This window comes from Hylaeus volcanicus, chromosome 2 (assembly GCF_026283585.1).
Source record: "Hylaeus volcanicus isolate JK05 chromosome 2, UHH_iyHylVolc1.0_haploid, whole genome shotgun sequence".
Classification (NCBI taxonomy): domain Eukaryota; kingdom Metazoa; phylum Arthropoda; class Insecta; order Hymenoptera; family Colletidae; genus Hylaeus; species Hylaeus volcanicus.
The window spans coordinates 25,071,093-25,095,140 of NC_071977.1; the positions used below are offsets into that span (position 1 = coordinate 25,071,093).

Genomic DNA, 24,048 nt, shown 5'->3' on the forward strand with positions numbered 1-24,048 from the left:
CTGCTACTTAGCATTCTCTCTTCTCTGCCCACTTACGCGCGCGCCCTTTCAAAGCCTCCTTTACGTTTATTCATCCCGTTCCGAACGAGAAACGATCGACTTTACATATTTGTCGCTGGCTCGCACTTGATGTTTCCGTAGCGTTTACTCCAGGTACTCGAGTTCTAATTTCGCGTAAAACGTTTCACTTCTAGTCTGCGTCATTTTACCATGCGAAACGTATCTCGTTTGCTTGCTACAGCTTTCCTTGCGTTGCGGTGTACTTAGTTTCGACAGCGCGACCATTCGACCAGGAAGCGTTTCTAGCGGTGTCGTTCTTGTGTGTTGTTACGGAATTTTCAGGAGTATAACGTAAACGTGTTCGTTACCTATCGGGCTACCGTTGGGCACCGATTTTGAAAACATCCGGCGATATCACCGTTCTCCGCGATACAATCGGGCACGCAACGGCCCGATAAAAACTTTATCACGTTCACTCGAAAAGTAGTTCACGCACAATCTCAAGAATGCAGCACATCACCACGGTATTTCTCGGCTGCAAATATCTATAAATCGCACAGCAAATATTGTACAATGTAATTGTGTAAGGGTGTTAAGCGACGCCGCGAGACGGGAAATCGAGACGCTCCGAGCGATAAAAATAAATAACAAATTGACGATAGACTGTTCTGCACGGGGCAGGAACAACGCCGATGACATTGTTACTGGCTTCTAGGATATATTGCATATCCTATAGGATATAATTGCATACGTATGATTTGTTGATAACTACAGCTGGTAGTAGCGATCGGCAGCGTAAGAAGAAATAGAAACTTCATTTTTGTTTTAAATTGCATTCTAATCTGAGAGGCTTCGCTCTGAGTTTTAAAATTGAAGAAGCGGAGGAAGAAGCGGTCCTAGCCAGAGGCGCCCCGCCGCGGTGCATCGTTTACTTCCACGCAACGTCGGCCCCGTTTAAAAAATAATTTTTCCCCAAGGCCCAGAGGCTTCCACATCGAACAACCCAATCTATTTTTCATTTTTCTAACGTTATAGGTTTAAATATCGACTAGTTAGCGTTAATAGGTTAAAAATTCCTGCGTTTCTTCGAACCCAGTGGCTCGTTTAGCTACCGAACTCGTGACGAATGGTCACGAGCACCGTTGACGACGGTCATCCGTTTTACAAATCTCGTCCCATTTGTCCCCGTGTCCAAAACTACGGATCCGTCGTCGCTGTACGCAAATGCGTGGTCGGCGAGCGTTCGACGACAGGCACCGCTCGGCCGCCATCGATTAATATCCGCGACTGGTCCATTTAATAATATTGTTGTCCGACGTCCAACCGCTGATATCTTGTTTACACGTTCCGCGTAACCGTCTTACACAGGGAACGACAAAGTCCAGCACGCCGAGAACGGTTTCGCAGTTGTTGACTCTTCCGCGAATCGTCGGCATTATCGTTTCTTTAAATGAATAATTGCTCGGTTCTTATGCATGGGCATCGCGCGAGCTAGCATCTCGCCGACTAGAAACGCATAATGACAAGAGAACCCTTCTGGCCACGTGCCTCCCTTGCCTGCCGTCTGGCCATCTTGAATATTTTTACGAAATCGAGTTTCAATTATCTCCAGCCACGAACTCGGGGTTCTGGCGGAAAGATTTCACCCTAACGTTCTGCCTTGCAAACATGCGATGGAAATCTCACTATTTATCTTGCATTCGTGGCGTTTAGAGTAATATTCCGCGTGCTTAACATCGAAGCTTCGAGCAATCAAAATAATAGACGAAACGTTCGAAAACATAAATACCGCGAATCGATGGATATTTTCTCGTTCGCAATGATCGGAGTATAAATAACACACGATGCGATAATAGCATGACATTCGTTGAAATCTGGCGGCTGACAACGCGAAAAGATTCCATCGATGTCTCGATACGGAAGAGCATGGCGATCGAGGACGGTTGGTGTAAACAAGCCGCGAATCAAGAATGGAAAGTATAGCGATTGCGCGTTCGCCACGATGCTTGCACTCGCGCGTCTCGAGGAATGACCTAAAAAAACCTTTTATCCCCCGCCGGGAGGTTTCCACTGAATATGTCATGCAGTCATCGAACTTGGAGCGTTATTATCGCGATCGTTTGCTCCAGTGCCTCGTCGCAGTGTAAACAAATCTCCATCGCCGACTGAGCGGGGAAAATACATGGCGGAGGAGCGCAAGAGAAAAAGAAGAAGAAGAAGAAAAAGGCTCGTGTGATGCGTGATGTTGCCGCGCTACGTAATTAGCGCGCGAAAATAGATTTTTGCGAAATGATCCGAGCACCCACTCTGGTATGTCAATGAAAACAAATCCTTGTTCCCCTTTTTCCCCTCTACTTCTCCCTTTCTCTTTGTCGAGGCCTGGTAGCTCCGGCGAAGGCCGCCGAATACTGAAATATGTATACCTCGCCGTTCAGAATAGTCGAATCATTGTTTGCTCGATCAGAGTCCCCCGTATCGTATTGCTTTTGGCAGAGGCGACGGTACATTCTCGAGTAACGGTCCCATTTGTATTATCTATTTATTTATTTATACGAGAAACGAACGGTATTAACCCGACAGAGCTACGCTGGGACTGATCAAGGGCGCACGGTCGCCCTAGGCGACGTCAACCGATGGCGCCCCCTACGATTTTTATTTCTTAGTCGTAGGGTTATCTGTGCTGGTAGCTATGATAATGGTCTGTTGAAAGCAAGACAGCAGGTAATTGAATTTATTTTTAATCTCTGGCGATGTCTTCCGAACAAATGTAATAGATTTATGCCTCTCTTGCGTGATTCATTCTTCAGATGGAAGTACAAATATTCAACGAAAACATGATAGGTATGCTACAACGGTAAAACATCTCGATAGAAAAAATACAACCACTATCCTAATCACCAACACATTTGCTATTGTAAAATTCACGAATTGATTTCTCTATTCTCGATTTTCAAGACAATTAAATCGGTAGCGTTTCGGATGGTAAGAATAATTGATATGTTGTGTACTCAGCTGAAACCTGGTTGTCAATCAACAGATTCATGTTTCTGTGTCGTCTGGCTCGAGAAAGTCGTTTCGTAAACGTTCCGCAAAAGAACACGCACCCAACGTTCGCCACAGATTGCCGCTTTGATTAATGGAACGTGGATGTTACAATTCGCGATCGTACGCGAAACGCGGCAACTAACGTACTGCGTGTCGTAAAATATTTAATTTTAGCTAATATGGCCAGGTTATATTTATCCTCGCTCACCACGTGCACGCGCCGCGCGCGTACAAAGCATTAAAGAGACACAATTGTGCAAACATTTGAACGTAATTGGAAAAGTTGCGACTCGCGCGTCAGCGTGTTTGCGCAGTGCAGAAATTCACGTGGGCACCCGACAAATCTGGAGACAGAGACGGGCAACATTTCTGATTAGATACGGAAGGTGAACACCTTTACTCATAGAATATGAATCAAAGTTTGAATTATGCAATGAAAAAAACGCGTACGCGAAGGTCACGAAAAATAATTATCGTTATAGCCTTCGTCGTTGTTCCGAAAAATAATCACTCTGTAAACCATGCGTATATTTCTGCCCGAAAATATTAAAAAGCATGCTCTTTTAGAATTGTTTGAAACACGTATAAAACTGTCATTTGCTGGCGATATTTTAAACATAGAGGCAGGACGAAATGTATATTTGCGTCCCTGGGACGCTTTTCAAGAAACATGTTATTCATCAACGGCTATGTAAAGTAATTTCCCCCGACGTTTTGTCGTCGAAATTTTCAACGTGTACATTGTAACATTCTCTTCGTCGTCGTAAACGTAATGGTCGCGGAATACAGATCGAAAATAGGTGGTAAACGAAACGGGATCGTAACTCGGTTATCCTTGATGCGGAAGCGCGTATTTAGCGCACCCGGTATATAAACCGGCACACGTACGGCGCATCCTCTGGTACTATCTTGCTGTGCTAATGTCGGTGCCAGAAAACCACTGGAAAATCGGTCACGAGTGACTAATCGTCGAAGAATTGCCGCGGTTCTTGTTCACCTCGCTTCTTGCGCGAGAAACATCAAACCGACCGTCCACGAGAAAAATTCATTCGCTGCCTTCCGTCCGAGGGCAAAAAATCGAAACGTTGAGAATTCATTTTCCGTGGTCATCGACTGTGTTTCATGCAATATTTCCTTTGGCCCACTTTACATACAGCTTGTACTGTATTTCAGCTGGTAGCCGACTAACAGTGCGAAACTGGACATGATATCTCTCTACGCTTAACGAAATAATACACCTCGCTTATGATAATGTAATTATATCTATGCTAATGCTGTTCGAAATTACTAGACAACACGTTCCTAGAGGAAATCCGCTGTTATGAGTAGAGACAGAATTCCGCGTTTAATGGACAGCAACGGTTAGATTATTTGTTTAACACAATTGAAGATAGGAAACAATGGTAGAGGAAGCGGTTGAACGATAAGGGAACTCGGAGTACGGTAGTTTCTCGATGAAGATAAAATGTCAGAATCGTTGGTTATCTTTAACCGATGGTCGCTAGAAATTCTACATTTTTTTATTTCTCTTTTCTTCTAGCGAGGACTGTCTTTCTTCTTAGATACGATACACCTGCAAGGTGCAATTGCGTTTGTTTCGACGTGGAACTATATTATTCTTTTCAAGCAAATCGATACTTCCAACCGTTCGCGTAGTTTTCGAGAGATTCGATAACTCATCGGGCAACAAAGTACATATTCGAGTGGCGCCAGTCTGCGGCAAAGCTGTTCCACGTGTTCCCAGGTAGAATTCGAAGTGCAGTGTACACGCGCCTTTGTTTTCGAATAGATTACTACGCACGTGGCGCTGTGTAAGCAACGTCGGTGATTAATCGTTTATTAAATAGATGATTCTTGTGCAAGTCATCGGCGCGCGTTTTGCGTAGAAATGATGCATTGCGTTGTTTCAAGTATAAGGTCACGTAGTGGAGCATTCGCTCGTTATTTCTAATTTGTTTCAAAAACGTTTCAGATCAATCCTAGAGAGAATTAAATGAAACGTAAACTTCTTTTCTATGTTCTTCGGGGAGTAAAGAATTAAATGAAATCTCGGTTTGTTCGTCGTCGGTTATTCTATATCGATCACTACGCGAGCAAGGGACACTTGTCGCGGCATTGGAGGCGCGTGTCGTTATGATGCACGATCGAACGACCACGAACTATAACCACCTCGCCTTTGTTGGATCGGACGATGCGAGGGAAAGAAAAACAGTCTAGTTTGCGCTAAATAAATGATCGGCTAATTAATGAATGCGATGCGGCACGTGGACACCTGGCAAATAAAGGAGCGACCGCGACGGCGCCAATGGAACAATGATTTCAATCGTTCGCAGACTGCAACGGGAAACTTTATGCAAATATAATTGCTGCGTCGCGAGCACGACTGTTCACTTTTCCGCGAAGAATCCTCTCGAGGCAAATAAATTTATCATCGGAATCTGGAAGAAATTCGCTACTTCGAATGTTCTCGCACCTGTGAGGACTCTCATTTGATCGTCGATAGAAGAGGGGAAAGAGACGGAGGTCTTCAGTAGCATTAAATTCTGTAAAAAGAACAAAACAGGGCAGAAACTAGGGCGGCACGGGATCCAGAAAAATACAATTACAATTAATAGTTAAGAGATACAAAGTATCACTTGAAGATTCAAAAGAGACCGGTCCCATGAAGAGCTCGCGGGGGCAGCTCTAAATACCTAGCATTAACAGCCGTTACGACAGCGGCCGCGCTCAAAATTACTCTAATTTCCACGAATACGCTGCTCGATGAGATGCAAATTCCCCTATTTATTTTCTCACAGGTTTCACTTTCAATTCGGCCCTAGGTGTCTGCGCGTAAGTTTACCCAAGGCCTAGTTAACATTCTAACGTCGAGCCCAGTGCAACCATTTTTATGAGATACATTTCAAAGAGTATCCAAACACTGAATTGTTTACATTTTATTCGTTTTATTTATTACTTTTTTCTGTACGAGTTTTTTGTATCCACGATAGTTTAGATATTATCGCCCTGTAACAATTTTGCTCCCTCAGCCTGTGTAAAATTTCCAAGTGGACAGGAATTAGATGGTCTATATGCTCGACACCTGTAGTCCACGACTGGATTACGTTTCCTTCGTTTCCCACACTATCCATCACGTGAAACGTATTTTCGTTTACACCGCGCGAAACATTCGAAGCGTTAAATGGCTCGCTCCGAAGGGACGGGTTTCGCGCCCCGAGACAATAAGGGTGCACCAATTAACTCGCGGACGCGATTCCCGAGCGGAAGAATTAAAAGTGCGTTCGAGCGGCTAACGCGGTGCGGAGGGTGAGGGGCGAGGGTGACGGGGGTCGATTTTATAAATTAATGCCGTCACGGTGCGAACACGATTTATCCAGTCGCGCGTGTAGCCGTTTAGCGGTCGATAGATAGATCGAGTTACGCTGTTCGCCAGGTCACGTGGACTATCTCTTTCTTCTCCGAGACTCAGTTTCCCCATTTTTCCTTCTTTTTTCGATCCGTCGTGTTTTTATTTCTTTGTTTCCACGGCGTTACAATGCAATCGATAAAACGTCGGCCGATCGACGGTTTTATCGGGTTGTGCACCTTCGTAACGCACCGTCGAGTGCGGCCGATTTCGCTCGAATTCCCAACTAATTAGTCACGTAACGCGCTAGATCCTGCAATCGGCGATCGACCTGGAATTCGCCGATCAGATCTAACGCGATTGCGCGCCACGAACGTCGGATCCGTGCCGGGGCCCGCGGTCTGTACACTCGCCAACGAGATCGCAACCGATAAACACACCGGGGGACGGGACACCAGCGAGCGAAAACGCGCGTACCGTTTCGAGGCGAGGCGAGAACCCGATTAATCGCGTTGACGCCGTCGCGGGGTACGCCAAACACGGAGCTTTGTAGCCCTTTGCACTCCGCCGCCCACGAAAGAGTAAAATTTCAAACCTACATCTGAGTTTCACTAATTCGTTGAATTCGTGAACGCGAGAGGATACTTTGCATTTTTAAAAGACTAATTATTTTTCATTTTCGTCTACTTCGGTCTGTAGAATCACCTCTTGGACCTGCGGGGAGAATCAAGACTCCCATTCCTAGGCACAACGAAAGTGAGTCAAATCGTTTTTATTTGAAAATTACTGGAATTCAATGAACGATATGTTGTAATCATGAGGCTCGAACCTCTAGTTCTCCTTGTGTTTATCACTGTCTACATCTGATTGTTTGGGAACATCGTAAGAGCAACGCGATGCTGGAATCTTGAGAAACGATATCATTCCTTAGATTCTGATCAGTTTTCCCTAATTTTGGCAGCTGTGCAAACCGCCAGAGTTTCATCAAATCTTTAGTAGAATGGAACACTTTGCGAATGTTCTTCGGATAACAACGACGAGTAACGACCCGAGTCGAGGCTACGAACGCGGTAATTTTCCAAGTCCAGCGAGACGGAGGCAACGGTCTTTCGCGCCTCGCGCGTTCGTATGAATGGAAAAAACAAGAGGTAGGGGGACCGATCGAGGGGACGGGGAACGAGTAGTCGGCGCGGCGTACGGAAGAAATGCAATTAGAAAAAGAGAGTGACGGGGAACGTGGGAGAGAACGCAATGCGGATAAATGCTTGGCCACTTCCAAGGGGAGGAAAAAAGAGTGGCGCGAGAGTATCGGCGTACGGTGACCGATAACGAGCGAGGCATGGTCGTCTGGACGATAAATAAAAAAGTATTTGTACCGTTTATCGGTTGTTTACGACAGCTTCTTGGCCAGTTAGAGCAACATAGTAAACCGCGTAAGCCGCGTGAATCACTCGTGGCCGCGAGTAGAGTCGATCTTCGAACCTCATTCACGTCGCGACGCTCGAACAGGCCCGAACGCGATCGCGGCGACGAGCGTCGCTCATTATGCTCGACGGAATTTCAGAAATCACGCTGCTTAATTAGTCCCGGCCGGAGCTCGAACTTCGGCCACGCGATCCGCTGATAAGGTGCACGTGAACGAGCAATGAAGCCGACCGCGACTCAAACACGGCGTCCAACCTTATCGTCGCTGAAAATCACGGTCTCTTTCGACCGATATGACAAAGTGGCCGAGAAAAGAGTTGTTTGATTAGGAGGTAGACAAATATTGTGATCGGTAGATTATTCGGATCGAGGTTATATTTGTAAGGGTATTAAACAGTCGACTTTTTCTTTTTAGGAGCTCTAAAACAAGGAGCTTGTTTGTGTATTTTTTACTTAAACGCTATCGATAGTGGCTTGTTCAAATTTGACACACTTGTTTATACATGTTAAAAGAAAATATACGTTTTTATTTTTAGGGTCTCGGCGGAAGGACGCGCCATAGAGATCGCCATCCACGGACCAATTTTTCAAAACCAATTAGACGCTTATGGCTGGAGTCAGCAATAGCAAAAGGATCGCGCTACTCTACTACAAGCGGAATAGTACTGCAGCGTTGTAAGTTTCATATATACTAAGATTTTTGTTTTCCTATTTGTGTGTCTTCGCAACGTATTTGACCCAACCGATTAGCATCCTTTCAAGAACAGTTAATAAACGAAGATTTAATTTATGTAAAATGATCGGCGATGTCAAGTGGAACTGTCCGAGACAGTTGGTCGCGTGTCAGAGATAACGTCGAGGCTCCGAGCCGACAATACCAAAAAATCACGGAAACTTTTTGACACATTGGGGGGGGGAGAATCGCGACATCTTCGCAGACTTTGCTGATAAATCTCGGTTAAAAATATTTCTCGGAACGAAATTGTTCCAAACGAGACAATTTCTTTTTCGAATGTCTAATCCTATCGTGAAAGGAGCAAACACAGATTTTTGGGGGCGATAAAGCAAGGGGCCGTTTGTGTATACGACGTCTGCGAACCGTCTAACCGTGTTTCGACGCTCGAAGCGAGGAATCTTTATCTGGGACGGTGGTGGAAGAGTTTACAGCGTCTCGGTGCGGCCGATTCCTTTTTATTTCCTAGATAATAACAACGACACGACCGACGAACAGAACGGACAAAGTCTAGGAGCTCGATAAGTGTACATGTTTCTTTTTTCCATGACAGCGTTGTCATGATACGAAAATAGAAATTTTATACAACATTTCTTAAACAAGTGGAACAGATTTCCTATTAACAAAATGTTCGCAAGGCAGCGTACACGTAGAAATTTTATAAAGCCCAGGAACATTCGATCCAGGCGAAAGTTTCCGAAGAGTGGAAGTCGCAACACGTATGCAATGTTTATCTCACTTATCGACGGTGGCTGGTAAAAAGTAAAAAATGCACGATACTCCGATATGTAGATTCGTTAATCTCGCGTTTAGACACGGTCGACGAAAATACACGGTTGCTTATCAAAACGCCTAATCGTGCGTCGATTTACTCGCCGTGTGTTTACGAACTCAGCTTGCTCGCGAGGAAAGATACCAGGCACTGTGCAACGCTGTCTGTTGTGCTGTTCTTAGCCTCCACATGCCAGAACTTTTTCCTTTTTACAACAAGATTAGTAAAATAATCTGAATAAAAAAAAATATCGAAACATGTTTCTAAGCAACGAACATATATTGATAATTTTATCGTTTTCGATGCTTTCGTTCGTTAAAGACGTTCTTCTAGAAACGCGAGTTCTTTTTATTCATGCAAACGTATTACTTAAAACGAAACCTGACAGATTTTGCAATAAAAAGTATCGTTTTCAATGCTACTACCTGCAACGTGTCTCTAATGATACGCTACGTTGTTTTAGTGCCAACCTATTGGTAACGTTTTGTTGACAAGTGCCACGAATTATTACGGAAAACGCTTAAATATAGCTCGATCGTGAGCACATGATAGGAACTATTTTAAGAAATTAATTATATTGTATGGAAAAAAATCTTACAGCCACTTACATTACATTGTACACTAGGCACGTAGAAGTTAATCTAGGAACAATGTTTGTACGTGGTTGTTGGCGCTAGCGAAAAAATGTGCACGCGCGCAAAGTCCATTTATAAGACACACTTCGACGTATCTGCCGGCTGGCTGTCGACGGAACGACCGATCGTGGTAAATAAGTTTACGAGCGGATTCCGCGTCCTCGTGCGGCGATTATTTCCATCATTGTTTTGCCGATGTTGTACTCAAAAATCGAACTACAACCAAAGCGAATCGTTCGAAATCAGACGCGAGCGAAATTCTTTATGCACGTGTTTACCGAGATAAAAGTGTTGATGTAAACTACTTCAAATTTAATCCTTTATTATCCAACCAAAAATTCGTATGAATTTTATCTTCGTACACGTTCCAAGTACATATACACTTTTACTTATGGAAGAAAACGATATCATCGAGCATTTTTTAATTATATTTGCACGTTTAATGTCTTGATAAAACATGATATTAAACGTGCAGATAATCCAAATGTATATGGAGATAATTTTGCTGTTTCCCAACCGGCTGCCAGTTCGAATCCAACCTTGATCGACATCGTCGCACGAGTCCTTTCCGAGCAGCTGGCCCACGTTCAACTATTATTCGCAAGTCGCGATCTCGTCGAACAACGAGTTGAACGAGCGGCTTACGGCGAAGGCGCCACCGTCCCTCGGGACTTTTGAAATTCGCGGGGGGGCGTTTAGTTTCCTCGAATTAATGTCAGGGCCGACGCGTATGCGAATAGATTGTTGTGGCGTTTCAGAGCGACCAGTTCGGTTGCCTAGAAATTCGGGGAATTTAGCGAAAGCGGCCTATCGAATTTTCCAAACTGAACTCTTCATTTTTATACTTGTTCAGAAATTGGTAATGGCAAGCTACTACAAAATAAATTGACGCGCCAAATTCAGTCGAAGAAAGTATTTATTGCGTCGCATATTCCAGGTACGCTGGGTGTAAACGATACGTTTAAAATCGGCTTTGTAAACATCGTCAAAGACGCGCACCTGTACTTCGACGCAGGTAGCATCATAAATTTCCATTTGAAACGTCAGGCGCGTTCAGTTTCTGAAATCTCCCACTTACAATTTTATGAGAATTAACCTCCTCCCCCGAATGCGCCTTTACCCTTGACAATGAGTTTCCCTTTCTCTGTACAATGGATTTTTCGTGAAGGTCTAACGTCAAAACGTTACCAATATTTCATAGTCAGGAAGTGGTTGTCCAGGTACGATTAGGGCGAATTTTGCGAATAGCGGACTTAAATAACCGTCTTAGTTCGTGGGCCATTGAGCAGTATTATCCTTTGATATCCTAACACTACCTGACCTAAGGGTAATAATTGTAAGAATCAACCCTCTTTTCATTATACAATTCATCGAAGACGATTACTCGAAGCTCTATTTAATTCTAGTCTCCAGCGGTGTTAAGAACGTTTCCTTCTGGATTATTTCTTCGTTCAGATATATACAATAGTATCCCTTTTCTTGGAAACAACCCAGAACCGTTAGATTCCAATAGAGGTTCAAACGAGTATTTCTTTTCCAACATTTTCACCATTTAACTGACATAAGCATGGCGCCAATAGTCTTTGCATGTGGAAATCTCTGCATACGCTATCTATGACAATCTTGTACACACGTTCGACCCATAGTCCTTAGTTACGATAAACAGTTAACCACAGTCTAGGACTCCATTTCATTCTCAAGCGTAATTCAATCTGAACGTGGCTCCGCTACATTAAGTTGTACGCTGAGACCAGGATTGGCACATATTGCCAAGTGTATAGTAGGACAATTTTGTTCCCAAGATGCTAATTGTCCCCATTTTCATACGTACGAAGTCAAGCTATAATCTACAACCAATACAAGCCGAGTTCATTTTTACGCGGGCTTTAGCATTTGCTTCCAAAATGCATGAAGAAAGTAATTTCATCAGGGATCACTTTTGCGCGGTTGTCACCGACAGCGCGAGAGTTAAAACCTTTTGCAGACGCGGCAACGCGGATCGAAAGGCGAAATCGGGGGGAAATGAATTATCGTCGAATCGTGATGCGGGAATTCGGTCTATCCAATATCCGGGGATTAAAAAGAAGATCGTTGTAATCGGCTTAAATTCATCTGGTGAATCGGAGCCTTTGATCGATCACGTGCAGCACACCTTCGTTGGTCCGCTCATTCTCTGCTCGCGTTCCTCCAGCAGGGTCCATACATTGCGAAAAAGGAGGACACACGGTGTTTTTTAAAAGAAGACGATGACCCGGTGTTCGATAAAATAAAAGATAGGCTCGAACGTAACATTCATCGACGGAAACATGAAATTTTACGACAAAATATTGCATTGCTTCTCTTCGAACTGGAGCTAACAATTTTTCAGTCTTCGTACAATAATTATTGTGAAATTGACAGCGAAGAGGGTGCATTTGGCTTCGACCAACGAAAAGTAAGAGTTTGGCACATCAGAAAGACTACTCTTCGACACTTCCCCACTGTTCCTCTATCTTCGATGAAGTATCAAGAAGTTCGTGACATATTTGTTTATCTAAACCGAAGTCTACCGCGTTTGACTGAATCGAACATCGCAAAGGACACTTCTGTCCTCTCGTGGCTCCGTTGGAGCACATTCGAAGTAGTATTCAGAGGGGCCGACTGTACATTTCCGCATACGAAATTCGCAGCGGGTCTAACGCAGTGTGTCAATACGGGCAACTTATTGTTCCAGCAGCGGAATCTTTGATCGATCGTGGGCGGCCGTGTTCGCTCGTTGGAGCGACTTCCGGTACGTCCTACGGTCCGCGAACAGAAACGGACAGGTAGACGACGGAACCCGTGCATGTGTGGGTGTGCTTGCACATAGGGTGACCTGATTTGTATTCGCTGACGGAACGTCGTTTGCTAACTCGATGAAAACCCACATCTTCCGAGTTCCGTCGATTCTACTGGCCGCGCTTTGAATGCAAAAGCAACCGAATTGTCTTAACGCAGACGAAGGGGAACGCGTAATTTTCTCGACTTCTCGTGTCGTTACCACGAAATATCGCAAACATGGCTCCGACGATAGTCGAAATTCTTATCTAGACAATACCTTCGAGCAACGAGCGGATGACGAGCACTACCTTATGCTCGTTGGATAAAAGTAGAATTAAAATTGTACAGGGGAGGATAAAGTAATGTTTCTAGTTGTTCCAAAAATATTTGCTATATTAATTCTACAATTGTCCTGGCTTCTTACCAATCGCGATATACTAATAATTATATCACTCGTAAGGGTTTCGATATCGAATGAACTTTGATACGTTCCCCATAAGTTAACGTCAAATTAATTTTCGTTTCGCCTGATTAAAATCCCCGAATGACCAAGCCTAAGAGGCCATTATTCGCGAATAAGATTTCTCCTTTATCGTTCGTATTACCTTCAGGCCACAACATTCCGTGAGTCCACCAGCTGGAACAATTCCGTGCTGCTCGAAAGAAAACACGGGTCCCACCATGGTAAATGACGTCGTTTCGCGGGACACTCCGATGACGAAAAAAAAAAAGTGTTGCTCAAACCACAAAGATTTCCAAGGCGAGTATCCTCGCCGCGGGCAGGTGCAACGCTCGCGATAAAACGCGCTCGTCTGTTTGTTTTTCCGCGGATGACGGACACGCTCGCGCGGATTCGAGCGTTTCGTGCATCGACTCGCGTCTCCGTGGCCGAGAGACGAAAATATTTTGAAAATATTTTCCTCGAACGATCCTCGTTTTGCGACTTGTTCTCCTTCGCGACTATGGATTGTCGCACGTGCGCTCCTACGTGGCTGCGTGCGTCATCGCGCGCTGCTCAACGATAACGAACCTACAAATCGGTAAACGATATCGAAGCCAACGTACACCAACACGGAAGACTACGTCACGGCGATTAATACGCGACCGAGCCACCTGTGAGGCGCGACTGATTAGCGATCGAAGCACGATCCGCTACTCGGGCAAACTGCTACCGAGGCGATCGAGCGTTATCGACCAACGGAGCTGTAATCGTCTTTTTTTATTTCGCCTTCGATCCGTCTCTCTCTCTCTCTCTCACTCACTCACTCTTTGGTTTTGCTGTCGTAAACACTTGAACTCGGAAGGCTTCGATCGCTTTGGAAAAGTTTGGAGAACTCGGGTGTCAAAGGGTATCTGATCCAGGGATTCTCAACGGGGATCACGTGGCCCCCCGCTGTACTTCTCGAAGGTATTTACCAGTGACGAATAGGTTAGAGAAAGGGAGCTTCGAGTGGGTCACGTAAAATAGGAGGTATCGAGGTACCGTGGTAATAGTAGCTGTAAACAGAAATATCAATGGCGAGGTAGGTTAAGGTAAGGATACCTTTACAAAGTTGGACTATGCAGGCCCTTTTTCGGTTCTATGTTGACATGATCGTACAGGTAGCAAGACATTGTTGAAATTTACCGTTTTAGAAATGAAAATTTTGTTTAGTTTGCTCGCTGTCAAAATAAAATTTTATAGCTATTTTAAGTTGAACGTAAATCCGCTATCTCGGTAGGCTCCTCGAAGGCCTTGTCAACACGGTTGCTTCTCTGTTAATGTCAACGGAGAACGGTTTTCAAACATCGGAATTTTCTAAGAAAATTGATAACTTTGCAAACATGAAAGTGTTTTACGAATTGGCGCCAAAATTGGATAAAGTCTTAAATACATCGGGTCGAGACTTTGCAACGTCATTGATACGTATCTCGGTGACTTAAATACATTTTATCATACATGCATAGTTTTAAATATGTAGGCAACTGGCGCAACCATTGCAAAGAAGACACATTATCGTATCACAACATTAACTATAGATACTGCAATGTGACCTCCACGTTGTAGTGTTTAAAATAACTTTAAACCTAAACGCATATGTAAATCCTAATATCTCTAATGAGGCTAAATATAGCGCGTATAATGCACCGCTGCTTCGACTATTAGAAAGTGCAAAAAAATCGATTGATTTTTCGAATATAAAATACCTCCTCAATGTGACTCTACTTTTTCCGACTGCTGGGATTGATATTACGAAGATTGTTACATCAGCGTTTGCTAATTAATTATTATCAGTCTCGGCTCCGTGACCCTTAATCGTGCCAAAAAAAGAAGCGTAGAAAAACAAGTCAATATAACTGACGGCGACATAATTGTGTTTGAAATTTATAAGCTTGTACAAATATAAATAGTGATAAGAGCGACAGTGGTGACATAAGTGCTGCCAAAAGAAAAAAAAATAGCTGGCATTTCCTGTGTCAGAGCCTGATCACGATGAGGAGGAGAGGGAGGATTGGAATTTGGATGAAAAAGTCAATTATTATCAGTCGAACCTTTAAAAATCATCGAATGAAATTTCGTGATATTTTGGACCGTGGAATCACCGACTAAAATATTTACCAACACTAGATAAGCACTCGATAGAACGCGAACTTGTTAATCAAACTTACGATAATCTAGATAAGAATTTCGCTCAACGAGATTGCACGCGTGCTCTCGAGGCGCTCGATTACATCGAGGCGGTGCGTCCCGTGTATTCTGTTATTTGATCGAAGAAAAAAAGTGACGGAACGGTTTAACAGAAGAATTTAGGCGGACGGGCGCACGTCGCGTTGCCTTAGACGCCGCTCGTAAAAACGGTCGTAAAAGTCAGCTATAAATGAGGCCATTCGGCTCGCAAATGTTCGTAGCGTAGATTAGTTAACGGAAAAATCGGAACACGTGTTTACATTCACTGAATCGCGTTTACGACTCGCGTTCGCGGATTCCTCTGACGTAACGGTCGCGAACGGTGCGCTCGCGAAAAATATTTGCGCTTCCTAGCGAGACGGGCGAGCTTCGTTTCTTCGACAATCGTCGAGACGGGACCACGCCTAACCTTCCGAAAGAAACGTTTACGCAAGTACACGCCAGAAAATGCTTTCAAACCGGAGGTCGTCCAAAGTCTTCGCGGGCTAAAGCTGCTGCAAAGCTCCACAGTGGAAAGAAGATGGGAGAAGAGGTCGCTCTACGTTTTTGAATTTGTTTTTCCTTAACAAAGATGCCGACAAGTTGGGATGCTACGCATACACAGTACCGTGAACAGAGCGATTACTTGGCGTGAAATTCAACAAAAATACTGTTCGCGAATATCTTGTCTCAGTCTCGCGTCGATGGCGCTTCGAGGCGAAAAGCATTTCAACGAAAGCGTTCGATAACAACTAATTGGACGCACGAGCGACAAATTGATGTTTACAGCGGCGTGTGCAGCGACACGCAATTACGATAATGGTCATGTAATTGCATCCGGGATTCGGTCTATCGCCGAAGAAAATATGTTGTTCGGTCGAGACGCAACAAGTATCCGCGCGTTGCTTTCGCAGCGATCCTGGGTTGATAGGTTACTCTCCGGAGACAAAAACTTACTCAGCAATGTGATAACTCGAGGGGAACGTTTTATTTTATTGGATGTATGTTACGATGTTTTTTATACTATTAAACTTGACGGTTGGTGCAGCCACTAGAACCCTATACTAATCTTAATTTCAGAAATAGCGAGAAGCTCTAAATAGATTGTGGTTATCGTATTTTATTGAGACGCCATTTTTCTTCGAAACTTTCCAAATTTCCTTCGTGCTTCTTGTTGGTAATCGTAATCATGGATTACATTCTGGCCAATAATGATGCGAGCGTAGTCTGTTGTCGGAGGGTTAACGAGGCTCGTTCTTCGCTTTATTACCCGCTGATTGCTCCGAAGCGACGAGACGCGTGCGTCTCGGCTCCGAGCAGGCGCGATGGATTCGTAAACGAGGCCGAGGAGAAAAAAAAATATATATATTTTTAACGAGGCTGATCGAAAAGTGCTCGCCAGCCGCGCGAAACGAGCGTATACAGTTTTTATTCGCGCCGCGCCGCCGGTCGATGCCGTGCAAAAACAAAAACGTGGAACAAAGTGAAAATATGATTCCGCGCAATAACAACATCAATAACGATATCGTCTTTCTTCGTACGATGCTCCATGCAACTGTGAAAAAAGATTTTTTCTTGCTCTCTTTAACAACGTTTACGTAATCGTCGAAAGACAACACGATGGATGGGCTCTTCGCAACAACCAAAATATTTGCCACATTTGATAAAGTATATTTATTTACTTACATAAGTCGACTTACATAAGTCATAATTTCAGCGAATTCGGTAAAAATGCTTATACCAATGCTAATACCTGACACAATTTTAATTAGTTTTACGAAATTCTACACTTAAAAGGCTTGAAATTCCCTAGCAAGCGAAAATTCAGCATCGCAGTTTTAAACGCGGATTATTTCAAGCGTACCGTGTCTCGATCCCACGAAGATCGCCGGCTTATTGACGCGATTAACGGACTCGCTAATTAAATGTACACAAACGTGTCGAGGACCGTTCGCGGGCGGCACCTTTGGTATTTCGTTTTTCGAAGGCCAGCCCCTTGTTTATTTTTCGTTGCACCGGACGAACGGAGGATTCCAGGCAAACAAACAGGGATATTTGTCAGCGGTACCCGGGGCTCGTAGAAATTTAAATACCGTTCTGTGTTCGCGGAACGGAGTTATATTGCGCCACGTATCGTACAATTTCGCGCTTCGACGGAGTTTCTTCGCGCCTCCGCGGTCCCAGAGGTAATCCATACCGTTCTCGTCGAGAACAGCGGCAAACAATTCGGCGAACCAGATCGCGTAACCACGGGGAGAAACGAACCGAGGAACTGCTGCTAATTGCGCTACAGTTGAACCACGGTTATCGCGAGCAAATCGAGGCTGAAAAGTCCAGCAATAATCGAGGGACCAAGAATCACCCATAATCAGTCGGTTACTTTCGACAGACCAATGCGATGAAATCGCGAACGTGACAAAATCGACGAACCCAATGATCGAGACTCGAAGATGTTTTTCTACGATAGTCGAAAAATGAGTCGATAATTGAAATTCTTTTGTGGCGACGTATCGTTCACAGAGATAACGCAACGCAAGGAAAGCAAGGTATTATTGGTCTAATCGAGGAATTTTTCGAGATTAAGCGGTGGACACGTTGCTTCCCGGAAGCGATGGTGTGCGTCGAAAAATATTTTGGCGCGTTCCCATGGCCAGGCCCGATTGTCCCTGAACCAAAGGAGTCGAAATTGCTCAGGTAATGAAACGAAGTGACCAACTTGCGAACAAATGGACGATGACGCGACGCGGACGATTCGACGAAAAATATCATAAAAACCTCGTCGACGAAAATATTTTGTACGACCGTCGAAGAGCAAATACTTCGATTAAGAAGAAACGACAACGAGCTCGTTTCGTCGTCCCTCGGGTTCTTATCTGTCGGGTAACGAGCGCAAATCGACGGTTCGTTGCAGAGATGGGCACAATTCTTATCTAGATGAAACTTTCGAACAACGGAGATAATTCAAAGGACTCCCCGTTCGTTAATAGTTGAGTATGAATTAGAATATCGGTTATGGAACGCAATATTTCTATACTACTACTCGAATTAAATTTTGGTTCATCGTCAAACCGTGGAGTAGCGATGAAAATCGTACGAAAACAAGATTACGCAGGTAATGAAAATATTACGTGCTTGATGACCATGAGCAGGGGACCACAGGTACGATTCCAAGTGAATAAACGGTTGCTAAATGAAAACAATCCGCGCGAAAGTAGTTCCTCTGACGCGCGTACTCGAGGACCGTGACGATCTTCGATCTTATCTGTCCGCGCATTCGATCTCAGCGACGATTTCGCACGTGTTCTTAATCAAAGTTGACGCAATTGTGTGTTTATTATGTTTTTAAGAATAACGAAGATATGATGTGCGATAGAAAGCAGACTTCGCGACAACCGTTCGCCATATTTCAAAACGCTAATTGCAAGAAAAGTAAATGTATGGGGTACGATAACTTATGCGGTTATGAATATGATTATGTACCCACATGTGGGCCTCGCTTGTTACTAATAATATACTTAAAACTCATATGTGGGTCTCATATCGCTCTCCAAACAATTAACTGACTTTCATAAACTTAGGGGTTCAATATGTCGACTCATCCGGACGCATGAAATAGAAAAAAATATTTAGCCGGTTTGCTAAGAACACTTTCTAAAGTAAATTATATTGCCCTATCGGTAGATAGCGAAGTCATTTGAGAAGATTGATTAGCTAAGTTATTTGTTATTCTTGAAAGCCACGCTTTGTACCGAAACATTCCAACGTCTTTTCTTTCGGAATGCATTCCAAACATTCCTTAGACCCATTGTTGGTTTTAATTACGGGTAATTAACTTTAATTATAGGTAAACGTAATCGGCCATCGAGTGTCCATTTTAAATAACACTTAAAATTCGTCTTGGACCGATTGCGCTTTACCTTATAGTCATCGCATCTCGGATGCGTCGGAATAGTCGGCCGTTCTGTCCCTGCGTTCTTCTATTTCACTTTGCAACCCTCCCCCGAGGGTTGCTTTCATCACTCTCTCCTCTTTCCCCCTTTTCACGCTTTGTCTTTCTCGTTTTAATAATGCCACGGTTGCACTGCTTGGAATTACGCGGCCGGGAATGTAAAAAGAAACGCGGCTGCACCGTTCTTGAAACAGCGGACGCTTTGCATACCAGCGAGGATTCAGCTCGTTTCTAACATTATATTATGCCATAAAGTGCTGGCTGCATTATGAGCACGCACACGGTATGCCATGCGACTCGACGCGGGACGAAAAAGGGGTCGTAAACGACAACCGTAAACAATCACTCCCGGAATGGCTGCGAGAAGAGCACCGATTGAACCAAGAGGAATGACGATCCTGACGTGTTTTAACGACGTCACTGTTGGACGACAAATAATGTTCCAACACGTACTTAACCATGTTCGAAAGACCTTTCGAGCTACATCTAACCAGGTGGAGAACATCTTGTTGACGTGTAACGTAGGTCAGGCGTAAATTGCATGCATCTATATTACTTGAAAGTTATTCAGCCTGGCCTGTCCACGTTTAAATGTAAATTGCTGGCGTAAATAAATCGACTTCCTTTTTAATACGCAGTGACAAACATAATAACCGAGGTCCTACGTTGGTATATACAATTCTCGACCAAATCAATATCGAGGAAACCTCTTTCACGTGTAAATGTAATACACGTGCACATTAGAAAAAAAATATATCAAAATAAGGAAGACATAGGAGAAAAAATCATTGCGTCCAGATCAAACTCGATCGTAGGCTGTCTCCTGTCGTTGTTCGTTTATCCATGCAAACAACGGGGACATCGTGTGAATTTCAAAACGCGAGCCTCCGACATCCGGAAGAAAATATTTACGTTCGCCTGGATTGCGATGTCGCCACGAGCCGATAAGAACTGTCGCCATGCACGGTTATGATCGCTCAGCTACGAAACGAAATTCACCTTTACACGATAACGTCGCCTAATATACAGCAACGATGAGAATCGGTCCGCTTACCTCTGTGTGCTCGAAAACGGATGGCACGGGCCAAATGTTTCTGTTTCGTAATCCGTCGCAACTGAGCTGGAAGCCTGTCAAAATTATAATATCGGATTTCAAGGTACAACAATCTCCATTAGCACTTTTCTAGAGTAGCACTTTTAGTAGTAGAGTAGAATTGGCCATAGAAATCTAATACGGATCTACGTTAGAAATTCTCGAAACTTATCATTCCTATCGTTGTTTGTTCCAAGTAATTTAATACATTTTTCTTTATATTTCTTATTATATTATAGTCGAACAATTTCGAAATTCCAAAGAATGCCACGAATATAAATTTTTGCTCCAGCGGTACACGTAAAATGGCGTTCCTTAATTTTTCCCATTTCTGATCGATGTTAACCGAGAGTCCTCGATGACCCATCGATGACACCGGCAGCCACGATGAAGTTTCACCTTTAAACCGGTACATTTCGCGCGCCTTTCGCTTTCTTCGTTAAAAAACCGGTACCCGGCAACATCGTGTTCCATCGTGAGCCGATCGTCGTACCGTTGGCAATCTCGATACGTGCTTCTGATCGTTTCGCTTCCCTTCGTGCGTACTCATTGCGGGTAAATCGTAATCTAACGAGCTGCACGGTAAAATTTATAGCTTCTTCTGTCGTGGTCCTTTGACTGCTCGCAAAATTGCCCGGCAAATTGACTAACGAGATACGAATCGCCGCATGGAGTCTGCAACAAAGATTGCCATTCCTCCGGAGAGCTTGCCGGCGATCAATGTTGCGCGTTTCAACCACATGCGCTGCCCGAGCGCAATTACTTTTACATTAAGTAAAATGTGGCATTTAGTAGGTTGATGAGTTCGAAATGTCGTTAAGAATGGGTCTTACAATGGAGCGTCATCGCGGATGGCGCGGATGTTCGTTTAATATCTCTTTGCGAATTCAATTCGAGCAGAAATACTATCAACGGCGATGGGAAAATAGAAATTCAGTGGTCGGAGAAATTTGCACAAAGTGAGACGGGAATCGTAGCGCAACTGAAAGGGGAATGACTTTTGGTACAAAAATAAATCAATTTTTCGCATCCTCTTCCACTTTAATTATCCGAGGAGAATATCGAATATATGTCCATCAATATCGAATTTATTCGTTAACTTCGCTCGTGAATATTGTATAAATCGAGTTTATTTGTTGTCCGAAATAACTTTCACCCGAACACTGTTCCATAAATCGATCGTTCGACTCCAAACGAATCGGGTCGCCATTAAAACACCATCAACGCTTCGTTGTGGTCTTTCGTAGATCGAAGTCATGGTGGTCAACGGTGTCTCTGTTTTCAGGATCGGCTTGCGTGACGTGTGAAGTGCAGAAAGAGAGCCGACAGATTCTATTTTCATCGCGAACGCAGTCGAGACGAGACGCTCGAGTGCCGAGCGGAGACAAGCTATGCGGAAAAAGGATCTTAATTTAGGAAGTACTTTCACATATTTTGATTACGTGGGGGTACTCGGCGAACCTCCAGAGCGTCGTGGCTCGTTCGAAATAACATTGCGTGGTCTGATTTTTCACAGATTCGAAACTTGACGGTATAGTCTACCCCTACATATTCAAATTAAGGTAGTTTAAAACTTGATACATAATATTTCCACAACTAATAGAGATATCTACAAACTATATGAACAACTTTTTATTCCCAGTAAAAAATGGAATATATTTTAAGTAACATTTTTTATATAACAACAAAAGTCAGAGATTCTTCAGAGTGGTAATCAAGAAATTCGCTCCCCCGATAACAGCAGCTCTCATTTGCACCCAAATTACGGTTCGAATGCAAACTTTACATTACACAGAAAATGTTGTGACCTGGTAGACTAGTATGGTGCGCGTCGCGGGTGCACACGATCACCAGAGCTCAGGGATGACAAAGCGCCTCGCTTTTGTTCTATTTCCAATGGCTTCCATTTGATGAACTAAATATAGCGCGTTCTCCGCCGTTTTCGTGCATTAGGATTAATTTTCGTCGCTGTCCCGCTTTTAAATAGAATCACCACGCCTCGCTCGCCTTCCGTTACCGTCGTTCCGGCTGCAGGATAATCGAGGAACGATCTCGCGCTGCCAAGAGTGTTATCCACTCCAAATTTAAACGGGGCTGTCGATAATTCGGATATCTCCTCTATTTCGAGATGTCCACGGGAACGCGAACTATTTACGCGACAAACGTTTACCATTTATTTATGAAACTGGAGCAAAATTGTTCGGAACACTTTGAAAATTCAATCAGTTTCACGTTCGAACCTGTCGCTCTCATCCATGAACAATTGCGCGTTCGCAACTCTATTGCGTTGTTGCGTCTAAATTAACGACTACAATGTTGCCAACATTGATAAGTATAAACCACATGATATTTCGAGTATGACAAGCTGTAATGCTTTTGCTGAACTGCTAACAATGAAATAACTTCAAAAAATATCGTTGCAATTAGACGCACTTGGCTTGTTCGAAATCAGAACCTTCCACGTTGACATAAAACGGATCTAATAATATTAGCAGCTGGTGTAGGAGCCATTTGTATCGAGTAACGAGCCGAGGCAATCTCTAGGCGACTATTGTCTCGATCGAACGTACATCACGTTGTCCCCAAATAGTGGCCAATCCCTTCTAATGGACACGACGGATCTGCGTCTAAATCGTCATTCCGTAGTCGACGGCTATCGACGCCAAGGAGAATCGCTTCTCGTGCAGAAACGCGTTCAACATTTCAACTGCCGTGTGTTCTTTATTGACACACAGTAACCGATTTTTTGCGTCGTGTTTTTCCGCTTTGCGGAAGAAATTTCTTTCGGTTCGATGAATTTCAATTTTTCATTACGCAACGGACACGTGTATAAATTACAGCCGTATTCGTAATAACGATTCATTTATTTGTAACACGCACGCATGTTTCAAGAAATATTCATAACATTTTACCGCAGCTCTTTCTAGTTCCTCTTTTGTTTCTGAAATTTCATTCTTTTCCGAGAAGCTTGTTCGCTCGGTCGCCACGTTATACTTCAAACTGTACCGAAGATTTATGTTACAAGTCGTGCAAGTTTGTACGAGTTACACAGCCTTTTGCGTCACTGTGACGCGCGTGAAAATTTATATTGTCCGTCGTGTATTGCAAATAATTTCACGGTTAACATTAACGTCAATTGGATTTATTTGCGCTGCTTTTTTTATCTAGTTTTTAAAGATGTATTCCGTTCAATCCTAAAAAAAAGTGTTCGTTTTGATCCCATTGACTCGTTAAGTTCAATCGCGCTAAGATGAGCATATTTAAACGTGGAACGATTTCTGGCCTGGATTGCTCGCACACACGATTTTCGCGTGGCACTTACAGCGTTAAGTGTCCACTATCCGAGAGCCATTACAACCCTAGCGATGGAAGCCGCGCGTCTCGCATCGAAACAAATTTATAGGGGGGCGTACGCTAGAGAACGTACAACTTCCAGGAACGAAAGGTCGATCGATCGCGCGAAGCAAACTTCCGCGATACTATCGACGTGTATTTATACGTGGGCGCGCTCGATGGACTCACCCTTGGATTACGATAACGCGTTATCAGAGCCACGTTCTCTCTCTCTCTCTCTCTCTCTCTCTCTCTCTCTCTCTCTCTCTCT

General features: G+C 43.8%; 1 protein-coding gene and 1 long non-coding RNA gene across 3 annotated transcripts in view; both read right to left on the reverse strand.

Moving 5' to 3' along the window:
- LOC128872229 (3-phosphoinositide-dependent protein kinase 1) overlaps window positions 1-24,048 on the reverse strand; it is a 451,269-nt gene that overhangs the window by 17,766 nt on the left and 409,455 nt on the right. The gene's annotated exons all lie outside the window — the stretch shown is intronic.
- Window positions 23,520-24,048, reverse strand: part of LOC128872233 (uncharacterized) — a 21,838-nt gene continuing 21,309 nt past the window's right edge. The window contains exon 3 of the long non-coding RNA XR_008456126.1: window positions 23,520-23,638. This is a non-coding gene — a long non-coding RNA (uncharacterized LOC128872233). The remainder of the gene's footprint in view (window positions 23,639-24,048) is intronic.